The 18,156-nt window shown below is 49.1% G+C and overlaps 1 protein-coding gene across 8 annotated transcripts in view; it reads right to left on the bottom strand.

Moving 5' to 3' along the window:
* MEIOB (meiosis specific with OB-fold) overlaps positions 1–2,578 on the bottom strand; it is a 377,950-nt gene extending 375,372 nt beyond the window's left edge. For 2 of the 8 annotated variants that reach the window (XM_063934967.1, XM_063934971.1), the window contains exon 1: positions 2,208–2,577. The gene's annotated coding sequence lies outside the window, so the exon portion shown is untranslated. Of the gene's footprint in view, positions 1–2,160 lie in introns of all 8 variants that reach the window. The other 6 variants (XM_063934966.1, XM_063934968.1, XM_063934973.1 and 3 more) reach the window with 5 other exon arrangements.
* Between the last annotated feature and the right edge of the window lie 15,578 nt (positions 2,579–18,156).

Here is an 18,156-nt window from a genome sequence, read left to right as displayed (position 1 = left end):
ACAGGATTTTCCTCAGAAATGTGTAATACATCCTTCATTGCTACAATCATGTAGCGGATGGCTTTAGTCATTTTAGGCTGCAACTTTGCCTCATCGTCATCGACACTGGAGTCAGCTTCCGTGTCGACAACTGTGTCAACTATCTGGGATAGTGTGCGCTTTTGAGACCCTGACGGCCTCTGCGCTGTAGGATCAGGCACGGGTTGAGACCCTGACTGTCCCAAGGTTACAGTTTTATCCAATCTGTTATGCAAGGAGTTTACCTTATCATATAACACCTTCCACATATCCATCCAATCAGGTGTCGGCACCGTCGGCGGCGACACCACACACAGCTGCACTTGTTCTGCCTCCACGTATCCTTCCTCATCAAACATGTCGACACAGGCGTACCGACACACAGCACACACACAGGGAATGCTCTGACTGAGGACAGGACCCCACAAAGGCTTTTGGGGAGACAGGGAGAGAGTATGCCAGCACACACCCCAGCGCTATATAACCCAGGGATTACACTGTACCTTAGTGTTTACCCCGTAGCTGCTGTTAAATATATCTCTGCGCCTAAATTTATGTGCCCCCCCTCTCTTTTTTACCCTCTATTGCACCTGTATACTGCAGGGGAGAGCCTGGGGAGCGTCCTTCCAGCGGAGCTGTGAAGAGAAATGGCGCTGGTGTGCTGAGGAAGAAGGCCCCGCCCCTTCAGCGGCGGGCTTCTGTCCCGCTTTAATGTGTAAAAAATGGCGGGGGCTCGGGCATATATACAGTCCCAGACTGTATATATGTCTATTTTTGCCAAAAAGGTAATTAATTGCTGCCCAGGGTGCCCCCCCCCCCTGCGCCCTGCACCCTACAGTGACCGGAGTGTGCGGTGTGCTGTGGGAGCAATGGCGCACAGCTGTAGTGCTGTGCGCTACCTTAAGTGAAGACAGGAGTCTTCAGCCGCCGATTTCGATGTCTTCATGCTTCTGCTGCTTCTGTTCTTCTGGCTCTGCGAGGGGGACGGCGGCGCGGCTCCGGGAACGGACGATCGAGGTTAGGTACCTGTGTTCGATCCCTCTGGAGCTAATGGTGTCCAGTAGCCTAAGAAGCGCTACCTAGCTGCCGTGAGTAGGTTTGCTTCTCTCCCCTCAGTCCCTCGTAGCAGAGAGTCTGTTGCCAGCAGAAGCTCTCTGAAAACAAAAAACCTGACAAAATACTTTCTTTTCTAGCAAGCTCAGGAGAGCCCACTAGGAGCAAACAGCTCTGGCCGGGCACAGATTCTAACTGAGGTCTGGAGTAGGGGCATAGAGGGAGGAGCCAGTGCACACCAGATAGTACTAAATCTTTCTTTAGAGTGCCCAGTCTCCTGCGGAGCCCGCTATTCCCCATGGTCCTTACGGAGTCCCCAGCATCCACTAGGACGTTAGAGAAAGCATTAAAGCTTTATTTATCTACCAAGCAGACCACCCTCCCACTTCTCTAGTGAAGGGGGCAGGACTTAATAACGGGCATCATTAAATAGCCTTGCCCCCAGCTGCAAATCACAGTATTGCGCATTGGAGGGGCGGAGCCATGATGTAGTGACGCCTGTCGCTGTGCCAGAATATAATCCTTGGAAATCACACTAACCCTGTCGCTTAGGGATGGCCATCGATGCTCCCAAATCACTGATGGTTTATGGCTGATGTTACTTTTGCCATCGATGGGGGAGAAATAGATGGTTTCTACCATCGATGGTACAGAATCATACAATGGTAATGGTGGTGGTGGTGGTGGTGGGGGGGGGGGGGGGTCTACAAGGTGACAGGCATGGAGCATGGCCCTGCTCCCTGTGAAGACCCACTCCCAGGGGCCAATCAGTGAAAGAACAGAGATAACCATCGGTTGGTGAAACCATCGATGCCCAACCACTGTATAATTTGTAACCATCGACTGTCACTTATCCATACCCTCCAACATTTTACACAGAAAAATCGGTACAAATCCGAAAAGGGGGCGTGACCGTGGGTAAAGGGGCGTGGTCACGTCCCTTTTCCTATACTTTCAATGGAAGTTTGGAGAGCCAAAAATCGGTACAGACCATGAAAAAATGGTACTGTACCTATTAAAAAGGTACAGTTGGAGGGTATGCTTATCATTCTACCATCAATGGTAAACACACTAGACGGCCATTCTTACTTTTGCTTCCTTAAGGGTGCATGGTGCACCCATATAATTATGCTTACCATACCTCACTGGAATCACTAGGAGGGATGGTGTGGGGGGAATGCGGGGGTGGTGGCAGTTACTGTGCAGTGTGCACGTATGTTTATGGACCGTTCAGTTTAGGACTCATGAGACCTGATTTGTCCTGTCAGAAACCCGGCCCGTACACTACAATGTGGAATCACTTCAGACAGACTCGGACCTCAGTATCCCTCCGCTTCTGTCCCCTGACGGACTAGAATCTCCCGCTCGCGGCGCCCAGGCTTCGTTATTGTGCGGCGGGAGTGAGCTTTCCCACTTCAGTCGGCGTTGAGGAGGAACGGTCACGCGACCGGAGCGCGGGAACTACTGCTGCTGGCGCTCAGTCACTGCCGGCGCGGCAGTAGTCGTGTCTCGTGTGCACTGCACAGTGACGCAGTTCAGTCAGTGAAGGTGCACAGAGTAGTGGGGTCTCCAGTCGAAATATATATCATTCATAGATAAAATAAAGGAGAAGCATTTATCTAGTTTGCAAAACTTGATACTTCAGCCCTGTCACCAAGCTGACACTATGTCAGGTTTTCACACAAAAAAACAACAATAGAGAAGTGGCCGACTCGGCCAAAAATCCAAAATATTAATAAAGCCCCCCACCCTCCCAAAAAAAAAAAAAAAAACACAAAACACAGGATTAGCATGCACGGTAACTGTATCAATAACTCGTCGATGGTTGATGCCCATCCCTCTCACTATATACAGGGACGGTTCTCGCCCTTTTGGGCCCCTCCGGGTGGAAAATAGGGGCATGGCTTCATACAGGGGGCGTGGTCAGTTACGCCCCCAGTAGAGTTGTGCCCCCATTTGTGCCCCCTGTAGGAGCAGCGCCGCTTACACAAAAAAAAAAAAATAATACTTACTATCCCCGCTCCTGATTCCCGACCGCTGCAGACCTCCGCCGGCGCCGCTCCTCTCCTCAGATCTATGGGAGAGATGTCATGACGTCTCTCTCTCATAGCACAGCATAGACAGACACTAGAGGTCAATTATGACACCTAGCGTCTGTTCAGTCCCACAATGCTGTGCGGTGCGCGATGACGTCATCGCGCACCGCACAGCAAAGGTCCTCTCCACGAAGGGAAACTAGATGGGTAGCGTCTAGTTCCCTTCACAGCGGGGGGCACAGCAGCGGATCTTGCCATGGTGTGGCGCGCTCTGGATGGCGCCGGCACCCTCCGGAAGGCGGCGCCCCGGGCAAAAGTCCTGCTTGCCCGTGGCAAGATCCGCTACTGTCTACATACTGCCAATTGGCAGCCCTAGGAAACCATATTTCTGCAGCGGGATACACTGGTATTCCACAGGGAATAACATTGGGGTGTACAGTTGGATCTTGATCCGAGGCACCAACAGGCTAAAGCTTCCTCTATATCCCCGCCTCCAGGCACTGGAGCTCAGTTTGTAAGTTGGTGCCTGCAGTGCAGGCAGCTAACAGGGAGGGCTGCGCTAGGCAGCCCTGAAAAGAGCTTTTCTGACAAGAAAGAAGACTTCAAGGGCCGCAGCATAGGCACTTGGGGCTATATGTCATACTGACATATCGTGCTGCGGCTCCCTCACCTCCCCCGGCGGCTCTGTATACTCCCGCGCCCTGTTTGCCGGGTACTTACAGCGGAGGCGCTCCGGTCTCATCAGGCACACATACCGCCGCTACTCTTCTGGATCGCGTGGCCGTACGATAGGGAGGAGGTAAGAGGGCCCCCCCAGGTGGGACCCGCCGAAATGTCATACGGTCACGGTCTCCGGAGATGGACTGCGCCGCTGGCGTGGACACTGTGGCCGTGCAGGGACCCCACTATATCCACCAGGGCAAGGAGCAAAGGTCGGATTTACTAAAATAGGATTTTAGTACCTACCGGTAAATCCCAACTGTTTTAGTAACAGAACATATTGCTGAAGCGTCACAGCAAAGCTGATCCAACTCTGGATCCTCAGACCTCTGTCCACAGGAAAAACACTGAACATTAACCGGACAGTATCTACTCTGAAACCCACCTCCGACAACTGTGTCGATGGGAACAACAGCCAATCCCTGTGTCGAAGAACAGTCAGAGAGAAACAACGATTTGCACCTTTATACAGGGACAACCGGACAATGTCCTGAACCTGACGCACCTCTGTATGACGTAGCTTACTACCTCCCCTTCCATAGGGGAACGGCAAGATCTATTAGAAAAAAACAGTAAGGGGAACAACCGTAACTCAGAATGCTCCCCTTTTGGATTCTATAAATAACTCACAGGTCTTAGTCTAGTCCTGGACTAACTGAAATTAGTAGACGAGTGATCACCGGAGTGGGAACTAGCCAGATAGACTCAGCGACAAGCAGTGCCGTAACTAGACATTTTAGCGCTGTGTGCAAGAAACCACATCGGTGCCCCCCATATACAAAATAAGGCCAGTGTGCGCCGTAGGCGCGAGCCAAAAATATAGGGGCATGGCCACATATCCCCTTTTATACAATACGGCAGGTAGAGTCCCCTTTTTTACACATTAGGCAGATAGAGCTCCCTTTTACACGTTACGGCAGCAGAGTCCCCTTTTTATACATTATGGCAGCAGAGACCCCTTTTTACACATTAGGCAGCAGAGTCCCCCTTTTTACACATTAGGCAGGCAGACAGAGTCCCCTTTTTACACATTACGTCAGCAGAGTCGCCCTTTTTACTTATTAGGCTGGCAGAGTCCCCTTTTACACATTACGGCAGGCAGAGTACCCCTTTTACACATTACGGCAGGCAGAGTCCCCCTCTTACACATTACGGCAGCAGAGTCCCCCTCTTACACATTACGGCAGCAGAGTCCCCCTCTTACACATTATGGCAGCAGAGTCCCCCGTTTACACATTACGGCAGCAGAGTCCCCCGTTTACACATTATGGCAGGCAGAGTCCCCCTCTTACACATTACGGCAGCAGAGTCCCCCTCTTACACATTACGGCAGGCAGAGTCCCCCTCTTACACATTACGGCAGCAGAGTCCCCCTCTTACACATTACGGCAGCAGAGTCCCCCGTTTACACATTACGGCAGCAGAGTCCCCCGTTTACACATTATGGCAGTAAAGTCCCCCTTTTTACATATTACGGCAGGCAGAATCCCCTTTTTACACATTACGGTAGGCAAAGTCCCTCACATTAGGCAGACACAGTCCCACTTTACACATTAGGATGTCAAAGTTCCCCTTTTTTACACATTAAGCAGCAAGTCCCTATTTTTTATACTTTAAGCAGCAAGTCCCACTTTTTTACACATTAAGCAGCAAGTCCCACTTTTTTACACATTAGGATGTCAAAGTCCCCATTTTCTACACATTAAGCAGCAGAGTCCCAGTCCCACACATTAGGCAGCACCCATCCAGCAGCCACTGCCGCCAAACCCCCCCTCCCCTCAGGACTTTCTGAAGAGCACTCACCCATTGGCTGTGTGGAGGCTCGGAACTGCTCCTCTTCTGTGAGTGGGCGGTCATGGCAGCGGCGTGCTAGTTAGAGCCTTAGCATCCTCTGCGCGGCTCCCCGCCAGTAGGAGCCGGAGGCGCGTCATGGCCCGGTGTGTACATTGTGCTGCTGGAGACAGGAGGGAAGGGGGGGGGGGGGGTGCGGGAAATGCTACTGCTGCCGCCTGTAAACTAAATCAGCTGGGACTCAGCGCCGGGGTGCATCCGCTACCTGGTCTGAACACTGGAGAGAGGTCATCGGCACAGCCCCTTTCTCCACAGGATCGGTGTGAAGCTGCCCGGAGTGAACATAAGCTGGTGCCTCTGCGGCTGCCGGTTATCTCTCAGTAGTCCCAGGCTGAGACATGTGTCCCTGGCTCCGTGCACATCAGAGAAGGTCTGCTCTTGCAGCGGAGCACTGCCGCTCCCACTACACACCAATGGTTGCAGGGAAGAGGCGGACCGCGGGCAGGCAGAATGACAGTTTAGCCAGAGCTGCTGCTGACTACAGCAGCGACCAGTGGCACGGAGCTTGGGGTGCGGGCGCCAGGCACAGAAGAAAGGGAGGAGCGGCCATCAGGGGGGGAATATGCGGCCACTTGCGGTGTATGTAGAAGGTGCGCCCACAGGGCAAATGCGCTGTGGGCAATGCACCTTCTGCACACACCTAGTTACGGCTCTGGCGACAAGTGGTGGATGTGTTGGAAACAGAAAACGACATCCACTTCTGCGAACCTAACAAGGCTGCAGAACTCTTACCTTTCAACCTTCCACTGTCTGCACAGAAAAGGAAAAAAGAGCGGTATCGAACCGGTTAAAACGACTGCATCCCACAAAAGAATGCGTCACCAACCGTTGTGAAGGAGGCTAACTCACGAAGTTAGACTTACCAGTTGTATCCGCCGAGAGTGACTGAACAGAGGGCTCACCAAACAGCTGTATACCTCCCTCGAGAATCTCTCGGTGACAACCTCAGCATTTTCCCGGCTACACCTCCTGCTGTCACGCGGCAGCCTGCTGCAATGTTATAAAGTAGAATCAACATAAGCAAGCTTACCCACTCTGGGTAGGGTAATTCTATCGGATGCCTACCCGAATACAACACTCCCTCATGTGCATGCAATGCAAATAAGGCCAAAGTATAGAAATAAAATATCACTTAGCTTCCTGTGAATGATCCTTTGCGACCGGGCTCTGCGTCGACCAGGAGTTGACTGCCGTAATGTTCTCTCCGCGTCGGGAAGAGAATAATATTCGGACTCCTTGAGATGATCGAAAATCAACTCGTCCCGGCCAATCTAGAGCTTAATCAACAGAGCGATCAGCACATGATATGAATACCATTATCTTAGCATTCATGGATATACATAATGTAATACACAATAAAACACACATATCCTAACCCTGCATATATAAACATATATCTACATATATATATACACATATAGATATAACCTATACGCAAGTGGATTGTCCAGACCCGTCAGGTCCCTAGTGACAGTAATGTGTTGTGAATGTGTATGACCATGTACTGACGTGCCCCCGATGTGGATCTACCAGGAACGTTATGGTCGACAGAAACTGAGTAAATGTCGACAGCAAAGAATAGTAAGCGGGCAAAAAATAATAATAATCTTGGAAACCCGAGGGGTCTGAGGGAAGCATACATATACAATTTCAATAACACTCCCCCCACATATACCTATAAATATATATATATATATATATATATATATATACAAATACAGGTACAAGGCAATAACAGCCTGTAATTTATTTATTTTTTTACCCAGGGAATACCGTTGATGCCAACAGGGCATCCACAAACAACTGTGTCTCCCCTAGCGTGTTTACTTGTTTTCAAGCACACAAAACCAACCTGCTAATACTTAATTTCTCTGACGTCCTAGTGGATGCTGGGCACTCCGTAAGGACCATGGGGAATAGACGGGCTCCGCAGGAGACTGGGCACTCTAAAAGAAAGATTAGGTACTATCTGGTGTGCACTGGCTCCTCCCACTATGACCCTCCTCCAGACCTCAGTTAGATTTCTGTGCCCGGCCGAGCTGGATGCACACTAGGGGCTCTCCTGAGCTCCTAGAAAGAAAGTTTATTTTAGGTTTTTTATTTTACAGTGAGACCTGCTGGCAACAGGCTCACTGCATCGAGGGACTAAGGGGAGAAGAAGCGAACCTACCTGCTTGCAGCTAGCTTGGGCTTCTTAGGCTACTGGACACCATTAGCTCCAGAGGGATCGACCGCATGGAACTGGCCTTGGTGTTCGTTCCCGGAGCCGCGCCGCCGTCCCCCTTACAGAGCCAGAAGCAAGAAGAGGTCCGGAAAATCGGCGGCAGAAGACTTCGGTCTTCACCAAGGTAGCGCACAGCACTGCAGCTGTGCGCCATTGCTCCTCATGCACACTTCACACTCCGGTGACTGAGGGTGCAGGGCGCTGGGGGGGGCGCCCTAAGGGGAATATATGACACCTTGGCTGGCAAATCTACATCATATATAGTCCTAGAGGCTATATAGATGTAAAATTACCCCTGCCAGTATTCCAGAAAAAGCGTGAGAAAGTCAGTTGAAAAAGGGGCGGGGCTTCTCCCTCAGCACACTGGCGCCATTTTCTCTTCACAGTGCAGCTGGAACACAGCTCCCCAGGCTCTCCCCTGTAGTTTTCAGGCTCAAAGGGTTAAAAAGAGAGGGGGGGCACAAAATTTAGGCGCAATATTGTATATACAAGCAGCTATTGGGAAAAATTCACTCAATATAGTGTTAATCCCAAAATTATATAGCGCTCTGGTGTGTGCTGGCATACTCTCTCTCTGTCTCCCCAAAGGGCTGTGTGGGGTCCTGTCCTCAGTCAGAGCATTCCCTGTGTGTGTGTGCGGTGTGTCGGTACGGCTGTGTCGACACGTTTGATGAGGAGGCTTATGTGATGGCAGAGCAGATGCCAATAAATGTGATGTCGCCCCCTGTGGGGCCGACACCAGAGTGGATGGATAGGTGGAAGGTATAAACCGACAGTGTCAACTCCTTACATAAAAGGCTGGATGACGTAACAGCTATGGGACAGCCGGCTTCTCAGCCCGCGCCTGCCCAGACGTCTCAAAGGCCATCAGGGGCTCAAAAACGCCCGCTCCCTCAGATGGCAGACACAGATGTCGACACGGAGTCTGACTCCAGTGTCGACGAGGTTGAGACATATACACAATCCACTAGGAACATCCGTTACATGATCCCGGCAATAAAAAATGTGTTACACATTTCTGACATTAACCCAAGTACCACTAAAAAAGGGTTTTATGTTTGGGGAGAAAAAGCAGGCAGTGTTTTGTTCCCCCATCAAATGAGTGAATGAAGTGTGAAAAAGCGTGGGTTCCCCCGATAAGAAACTGGTAATTTCTAAAAAGTTACTGATGGCGTACCCTTTCCCGCCAGAGGATAAGTTACGCTGGGAGATATCCCCTAGGGTGGATAAGGCGCTCACACGTTTGTCAAAAAAGGTGGCACTGCCGTCTTAGGATACGGCCACTTTGAAGGTACCTGCTGATAAAAAGCAGGAGGCTATCCTGAAGTCTGTATTTACACACTCAGGTACTAGACTGAGACCTGCAGATAGTGCTGCTGCAGCGTGGTCTGTAACCCTGTCAAACAGGGATACTATTTTGCGAACATAAGACGTCGTCTTATATATGAGGGATGCACAGAGGGATATTTTGCCGGCTGGCATCCAGAATTAATGCAATGTCCATTCTGTCAGGAGGGTATTAGACCCGACACTGGACAGGTGATGCTGACTTTAAAAGGCACATAGAGCCTTATAAGGGTGAGGAATTGTTTGGGGATGGTCTCTGGGACCTCGTATCCACAGCAACAGCTGGAGAAAAAAATTTTTTACCTCAGGTTTCCTCACAGCCTAAGAAAGCACTGTATTATCAGGTACAGTCCTTTCGGCTTCAGAAAAGCAAGCGGGTCAAAGGCGCTTCCTTTCTGCACAGAGACGAGGGAAGAGGGAAAAAGCTGCACCAGTTAGCCAGTTCCCAGAATAAAAATTCTTCCCCCGCTTCCTCTGAGTCCACCGCATGACGCGGGGGCTCCACAGGCGTAGCCAGGTACGGTGGGGGGCCGCCTCAAAAATTTCAGCGATCAGTGGGCTCGCTCACAGGTGGATCCCTGGATCCTTCAAGTAGTATCTCAGGGGTACAAGCTGGAATTCGAGGCGTCTCCCCCCCGCCGTTTCCTCAAATCTGCCTTGCCGACAACTCCCTCAGGCAGGGAGGCTGTGCTAGAGGCAATTCACAAGCTGTATTCCCAGCAGGTGATAGTCAAGGTGCCCCTACTTCAACAAGGAAGGGGTTACTATTCCACACTGTTTGTGGTACCGAAACCGGACGGTTCGGTGAGACCCATTTTAAATTTGAAATCCTTGAACACATACATAAAAAAATTCAAGTTCAAGATGGAATCGCTCAGGGCGGTTATTGCAAGCCTGGAGGAGGGGGATTACATGGTATCCCTGGACATCAAGTATGCTTACCTACATGTCCCCATTTACCATCCTCACAAGGAGTACCTCAGATTTGTGGTACAGGATTGCCATTACCAATTCCAAACACTGCCGTTTGGACTGTCCACGGCACCGAGGGTCTTTACCAAGGTAATGGCAGAAATGATGATACTCCTTTGAAAAAAGGGAGTTTTAATTATCCCGTACTTGGACGATCTCCTTATAAAGGCGAGGTCCAAGGAGCAGTTGTTGGTCGGAGTAGCACTATCTCGGGAAGTGCTACAACAGCACGGATGGATTCTATACATTCCAAAGTCACAGCTGGTTCCTACCACACGCTTACTGTTCCTGGGGATGGTTCTGGACACAGAACAGAAAAAAGTGTTTCTCCCGCAGGAGAAAGCCAAGGAGCTGTCATCTCTAGTCAGAGACCTCCTGAAACCAAAACAGGTATCGGTGCATCACTGCACACGAGTCCTGGGAAAAATGGTAGCTTCTTACGAAGCAAAATTCCATTCGGCAGGTTCCATGCAAGAACCTTTCAGTGGGACCTCTTGGACAAGTGGTCGGGATCGCATCTTCAGATGCATCGGCTGATAACCCTGTCTCCAAGGACCAGGGTATCTCTACTGTGGTGGCTGCAGAGTGCTCATCTTCAAGAGGGCCGCAGATTCGGCATACTGGAATGGGTCCTGGTAACCACGGATGCCAGCCTTCGAGGCTGGGGGGCAGTCACACAGGGAAGAAATTTCCAAGGACTTTGGTCAAGTCAGGAGTCGTCCCTACACATAAATATTCTGGAACTGAGGGCCATTTACAATGCCCTAAGTCTGGCAAGGCCTCTGCTTCAAAACCAGCCGGTACTGATCCAATCAGACAACATCACGGCAGTCGCCCATGTAAACCGACAGGGCGGCACAAGAAGCAGGATGGCGATGGCAGAAGCCACAAGGATTCTCCGATGGGCGGAAAATCACGTCTTAGCACTGTCAGCAGTGTTCATTCTGGGAGTGGACAACTGGGAAGCAGACTTCCTCAGCAGACACGACCTACACCCGTGAGAGTGGGGACTTCATCCAGAAGTCTTCCAACTGTTGGTAAACCGTTGGGAAAGGCCACAGGTGGACATGATGGCGTCCCGCCTAAACAAAAAACTAGATATTGCGCCAGGTCAAGGGATCCTCAGGCAATAGCTGTGGACGCTCTAGTGACACCGTGGGTGTACCAGTCGGTTTATGTATTCCCTCCTCTGCCTCTCATACCAAAGGTACTGAGAATAATAAGAAAACGAGGAGTAAGAACGATACTCGTGGTTCCGGATGGGCCAAGAAGAGCTTGGTACCCAGAACTTCAAGAAATGATATCAGAGGACCCATGGCCTCTACCGCTCAGACAGGATCTGCTACAGCAGGGGCCCTGTCTGTTCCAAGACTTACCGTGGCTGCGTTTGACGGCATGGCGGTTGAATTCCGGATCCTAAAGGAAAAGGGCATTCCGGAAGAAGTCATTCCTACGCTGATAAAAGCCAGGAAAGAAGTGGGGGGGCGTGGCTTGAGGCCTGACTGGGAGGTAGTACACTCAGAGAGCTCCTGCTGAACTAAAATCAAATAACCCTTAAAAACAGCTTTTACCCCACCTGCCTTTTCCCCACACCACCCCACAATTGCCCCTGTGGACTGGGGCACGTTGGGTGTGAGCTGCAGAGCCGGAGCACGGGCTTGCCCAGTGCTTGCGTGTTGTGGCCTTCCCAGTGAGCTGAAGCCGGGGCCTAAATTTGCTATCATCCCCGCCCGGAGTCACCCGCTGCCCGGCCGCCAAAGCGCTGCTCCCCGGCCTTCCCCGCTTTCACACCAAATACCCCTTACCTAGGAGGCCTTAGCAACACTGCAGAGACACAGATACGTGTCCCTGAACGAGCGGGGCCGGAGCCGAATAACCTCGAGGAGCTCCGGTGGCGGCGGCCATATTGGATGTGGCGCCTGACGGCACAACACCTGCGGACCGCGGAGGTGGTCGGGGGGGGTGAGCGGAGGTCGCTGAGAGGCCTGGAGACACCCAATATTAAATAAACGCCTGGGGGCAAAGCAGAGAAAATTCATAAAAGGGCACTCCACTCACTTTTGACGGCGGCCATCTTGGAGGTGGCAGAACAGGCCTATCTTATCTTATATGCCCTATGCTGCCCCTACAGGAGCTGTGGGGAAATGATCTTCCTAACTAATTCGAGCTAACAGAGCTTAAAGAATATTTCACGACTAACGTAGAGGGTGACTGCAGTATAGCCACTATATGGGAAGCCCATAAGGCGGTCATCAGGGGATTCATTATCCAATTTGCATCCCACCGTAAGAGAAACCGAGAAAACCAAATCACCCTATTAACCGATAAGATTGCAACGTTGGACCAGGAACATAAACGCACATTTTCTAAAAAAACTCTTGCCGAACTTTCTAAAGCACGAGATGACCTACAATCTCTCTTGGCGGAGAATATTGAGCGCTCGCTTCGGTGGGCTAATCAATCGTTTTACGATAAAAGTAACAAGGCACATACTTTATTAGCTAACCAACTACGCGCCAAAAAGGCCAACCAATGCATACATACTATCAGACAACCTTCAGGCAACATTACCTACGACCCCCAAAAAATTAATAATGTCTTTTTGACTATTACAGGAAACTCTATAACCTTGACCCCCCGTCCGACTCCCTAGCACAAGCTGACCAGACACAACAGTATTTAGATTCATGCGCTCTTCCTCGTATAGACGAAGCAACTAACTCTACTCTCAATGCTGATATTTCTGTTGAGGAAGTTGAAGCGGCATTGAAAACCCAGAAACCATCCAAAGCCCCTGGCCCGGATGGCTATCCGATGGTGTATTACAAGACTTTCGCTCCTCAACTCGTCCCTCATATGGTCTCCCTATATAATAAAATATTACGAGGCGCGCCCTTTCATACCGATTCTACGACATCCCGCATTATTGTAATTCCGAAGCCCGGAAAAGATCCCTTGCATTGCACAAATTACAGACCCATATCTTTGATAAACACCGACCTCAAACTTTTTGCCAAAATATTAGCAACCCGTCTGAATGCTGTGTTGCCATCATTAATAGACCCTGACCAAGTGGGATTTATCCCTAGCCGGCAGGCCTCGGATAACACCAGACGCACCATTAATCTGATTCACCAAATAAACGCGACAAAAACACCAGCGATTGCCTTGGCGCTAGACGCCGAAAAAGCATTTGATCGCATTTCCTGGCCTTTTTTGTTTTCTACCTTATCAATGTTTGGCCTCCACGGCCATTTCACCACTGCAATAGAGGCCCTCTATTCCAACCCTACATCTATGGTCCTGACCAATGGACTGAGTTCACCTCGAATTAGTTTGAAAAATGGCACTCGTCAGGGCTGCCCTCTCTCGCCCCTACTGTTTGCTCTATGCATCGAACCTCTCGCGGCCCGTATTAGACTTAATGCAGACATCGGGGGGATTACAGTGGGGCAGAAATCATACAAAATATCATTATTTGCAGACGACGTGCTCCTGACATTGTCCAACCCTTTGATTTCTCTTCCTAATCTACAAAAAGAATTACTCCTATATGGAACCCTCTCTGGTTATAAAATAAATCACACCAAATCTGAGGCCCTCGCATTTAATATCCCATCCCAAACCCATTTGATTCTAACTTCATCTTTCCCTTTTCTTTGGAGACCTTCGGCTATCAAATACCTCGGCATATTCATTACTAGATCCTATACCAACCTATACCAGGCTAATTATGTCCCTATGATTAAAACTCTCGCCCAAGACCTGGACAAATGGGACAGGTTATTCATTTCATGGATTGGACGAATCAATGCCCTGAAAATGAATCTCCTTCCCCGTATTCTTTATCTATTTCAGACCATTCCGATAATGGTGCCCCGAGTGACTCTGGCTTCATTGCAATCATCGTGCAACAAATTTATTTGGGCTCACCGTAAATCTCGATTAAGACGAACTCTGTTGACTAAAAGTGCTACTTCAGGCGGATTGGGGTACCCTAACCTTCAGGCTTATTTCAATGCCTGTCACCTTAATCACATGGTGTCTTGGCATTCCCCACAAGGGAACAGAAAATGGGTCGATATTGAGAATTCAATATATCAGGGCGTCCCTCTCGACTCTCTTCTATGGCTCCCCAGGTCCTGCAGACCAGCCTCGGCCTACTCAATCCCTACGATTAAATTCACCCTGGGACTGTGGGACAAACTCCGCAGTACCTACAATCTATCCTCACACCCCTCACCCTTAACACCTATCTGGGGACACCCTGCCTTCCCCCCTGGCTGCGAGCGAAAAATAGCGGCCCCATGGCAATCTCAGGGCATCACGAGATTCATCCATGTCAAAGGCCGTTCAGCACCGACATAGTTTGGAGATTTTCAGGAGCGCCTTGGTTTGCCATCCTTGTGTCATTACCATTACATCCAAATTCTTAGCTTTCTCAAATCTCAGCTTAAAAATACACCTTTGAAACCACCGACCTCCTTTGAACATATGTGCTTACTTTCAATTGGCAAAAAAGGGAACATCTCAACAATATACAACTCTATTCTGACCCCAGATCCCCCTGACCGCGAACCACATGAACTAGCCTGGGAATCAGATCTCTCCCATCCGTTGGAAGATGATCTATGGGAAGAAATCAGAATGCGCATAGCTAAAGCGTCTATTAGTGTGGCACTCAGGGAAACGTGCTATAAGGTCTACACCAGGTGGTACTTGGTTCCCTCCAGACTACATTCCATCTACCCCACGACATCAAATATGTGTTGGAGACTCTGTGGAGAGGAGGGCACCTTTTACCACATATGGTGGACGTGCCCCTCGATTCGCCCATTTTGGAAAATGGTAGGAGCACTTGTTGCCCAAACATGCGGACATAATTTAGACCTCTCCCCTGAAACTGCTCTACTTCAAGCCCCCATACCAATGTTACCCAAAACCCAGGACAAGCTTGCCGTGCTACTTTGCATGGCGGCAAAATCTCTGATAGCTAAATGCTGGAAAGACCATAAACCTCCCTCCAAGGCATTACTGATGTCCAAGATTAATTATATAGCCAGTATGACATATATTACAAGCCTAAAAAATAACACTGTGGCTCAGTTCCACAACATCTGGTCTCCTTGGTACCTCGCTCGGTCTTTATTGATGCCCGGACTATGTTGATGCTACTATTACTGCTAACTCTGCTAATACCTCTATCATCTATGTTGTCTCTCCCTCTCCTATTGATACGGGGAACTGTTCCCACCCTCTGGCCTCCCTATAGGTAATTTACCCTATGATTTCCCTCAATTAAGCTATATACTCTATCGTCCTTTCTCCCTGCCCTTTCTTTTTCTCTTTTACTTTTACTCTTCACAGGTTTACTCTCAGTTTTAGTATAAAATTTATACTATATCTATAAAATAAAACGAGACAGGTCAAGCACGCGCTTAGAAATTAGCAGGGAGTATATTATTAATAATAGCTGTTGGTCTATGATTTCATAGAATTGTTTTTATATTTCTAACTTGATGTGTGAAACGGTTGTTTTCATGTTCCATTTCCATAACCTGCACAAGTCTGTTCTTGTTAACCTTGTGATTACTGACCACTCTCAATAAAAATTCTAACTTTAAAAAAAAAAAAAAAGCCAGGAAAGAAGTAACCGCAAACCATTATCACCGTATTTGGCGAAAATATGTTGCGTGGTGTGAGGCCAGGAAGGCCCCAACAGAGGAATTTCAGCTGGGTCGTTTTCTGCACTTCCTACAGTCAGGGGTGACTATGGGCCTAAAATTGGGTTCCATTAAGGTCCAGATTTCGGCTCTGTCGATTTTCTTCCAGAAAGAACTGGCTTCACTGCCTGGAGATCAGACATTTGTAAAGGGAGTGCTACATATTCAGCCCCCTTTTGTGCCTCCTGTGGCACCTTGGGATCTCAACGTGGTGTTGAGTTTCTTAAAATCACATTGGTTTGAGCCACTTAAAACTGTGGATTTGAAATATCTCACGTGGAAAGTGGTCATGTTATTGGCCTTGGCTTCGGCCAGGCGTGTGTCAGAATTGGCGGCTTTGTTATGTAAAAGCCCTTATCTGATTTTCCATATGGATAGGGCAGAATTGAGGACTCGTCCCCAGTTTCTCCCTAAGGTGGTATCAGCTTTTCACTTGAACCAACCTATTGTAGTGCCTGTGGCTACTAGGGACTTGGAAGATTCCAAGTTACTGGACGTAGTCAGGGCCTTAAAAATTTATATTTCCAGGACGGCTGGAGTCAGGAAAACTGACTCGCTTTTTATCCTGTATGCACCCAACAAAATAGGTGCTCCTGCTTCTAAGCAGAATATTGCTCGCTGAATTTGTAGCACAATTCAGCTGGAGCATTCTGCGGCTGGATTGCCGCATCCTAAATCAGTAAAAGCCCATTCCACGAGGAAAGTGGGCTCATCTTGGGCGGCTGCCCGAGGGGTCTCGGCTTTACAATTTTGCCGAGCTGCAACTTGGTCAGGGGCAAACACGTTTGCTAAATTCTGCAAAATTGATACCCTGGCTGAGGAGGACCTTGAGTTCTCTCATTCGGTGCTGCAGAGTCATCCGCACTCTCCCGCCCGTTTGGGAGCTTTGGTATAATCCCCATGGTCCTTACGGAGTTCCCAGCATCCACTAGGACGTCAGAGAAAATAAGATTTTACTCACCGGTAAATCTATTTCTCGTAGTCCGTAGTGGATGCTGGGCGCCCATCCCAAGTGCGGATTGTCTGCAATACTTGTATGCAGTTATTGCCTAACTAAGGGTTATTGTTGAGCCATCTGTTGAGAGGCTCAGTTATATTTCATACTGTTAACTGGGTGTAGTATCACGAGTTATACGGTGTGATTGGTGTGGCTGGTATGAGTCTTACCCGGGATTCAAAATCCTTCCTTATTGTGTCAGCTCTTCCGGGCACAGTATCCTAACTGAGGTCTGGAGGAGGGTCATAGTGGGAGGAGCCAGTGCACACCAGATAGTACCTAATCTTTCTTTTAGAGTGCCCAGTCTCCTGCGGAGCCCGTCTATTCCCCATGGTCCTTACGGAGTGCCCAGCATCCACTACGGACTACGAGAAATAGATTTACCGGTGAGTAAAATCTTATTTTTTTGAATAAAGTACCGCCAAGCGTCGCCGAAGCCGACAGTTATCCCCACAGCAGCTTGTGACAAAGCCCTCACACCTGTCGACATATGTCGACTAACCGATAGTGGAAAAATAAACAGGGAAACAGTGAATTTATGTAACACAACAAGGATTATGCGTCCATTAGTAAATCTTAATGCTATATGACACCCATATAGCATTAAAAACACTGTGCCCCCCCTCCTTCTTACTATACAGTAAATCTTGGCGGGGACCTGAGGAAAATGGCACTGACTCCTCTGTGAGGGCTAAGCTCCGCCCCCTCCCGGCGTGCTTAAGCCCGCTCAATTATATAAATATATAATACACTAAAAATTAGCTGGGGACCCTATATACAGGGGGTAACCCCCTTATACCCCATTAACTTATGTACATATACTGATATAGTGATCAGACCGGCGGATAAGGGGGGTGGGGTAGCAGTACTCAACCTTCAGGACTACAAATCTGAAATTTACTCACAACTGGCAGACGAATTGGTTTATCGTAACCTACCTTCAGACCCCACTGCACAATATAAATTAGAACTGGATAACATTTTGTTAAGCGCTTGCCAGAATAACATCATTTCAGACACAACCCGCGATTGCTTACAGCAATCACACCCTGTAGCCCCGATACTATACACCATCCCCAAATTACATAAAAGTGTCACTCAACCTCCAGGCAGGCCCATCATTGCGGCCAGGAATTCACTGTATTACAAAATATCACAATATCTTGATATATATCTTCAACCTATTGTACAAAAGCAAAAAATGTATCTTAAGGA

Source organism: Pseudophryne corroboree, chromosome 7, assembly GCF_028390025.1.
Source record: "Pseudophryne corroboree isolate aPseCor3 chromosome 7, aPseCor3.hap2, whole genome shotgun sequence".
Lineage (NCBI taxonomy): Eukaryota > Metazoa > Chordata > Amphibia > Anura > Myobatrachidae > Pseudophryne > Pseudophryne corroboree.
This window is presented reverse-complemented; position numbering and strand designations above follow the sequence as displayed.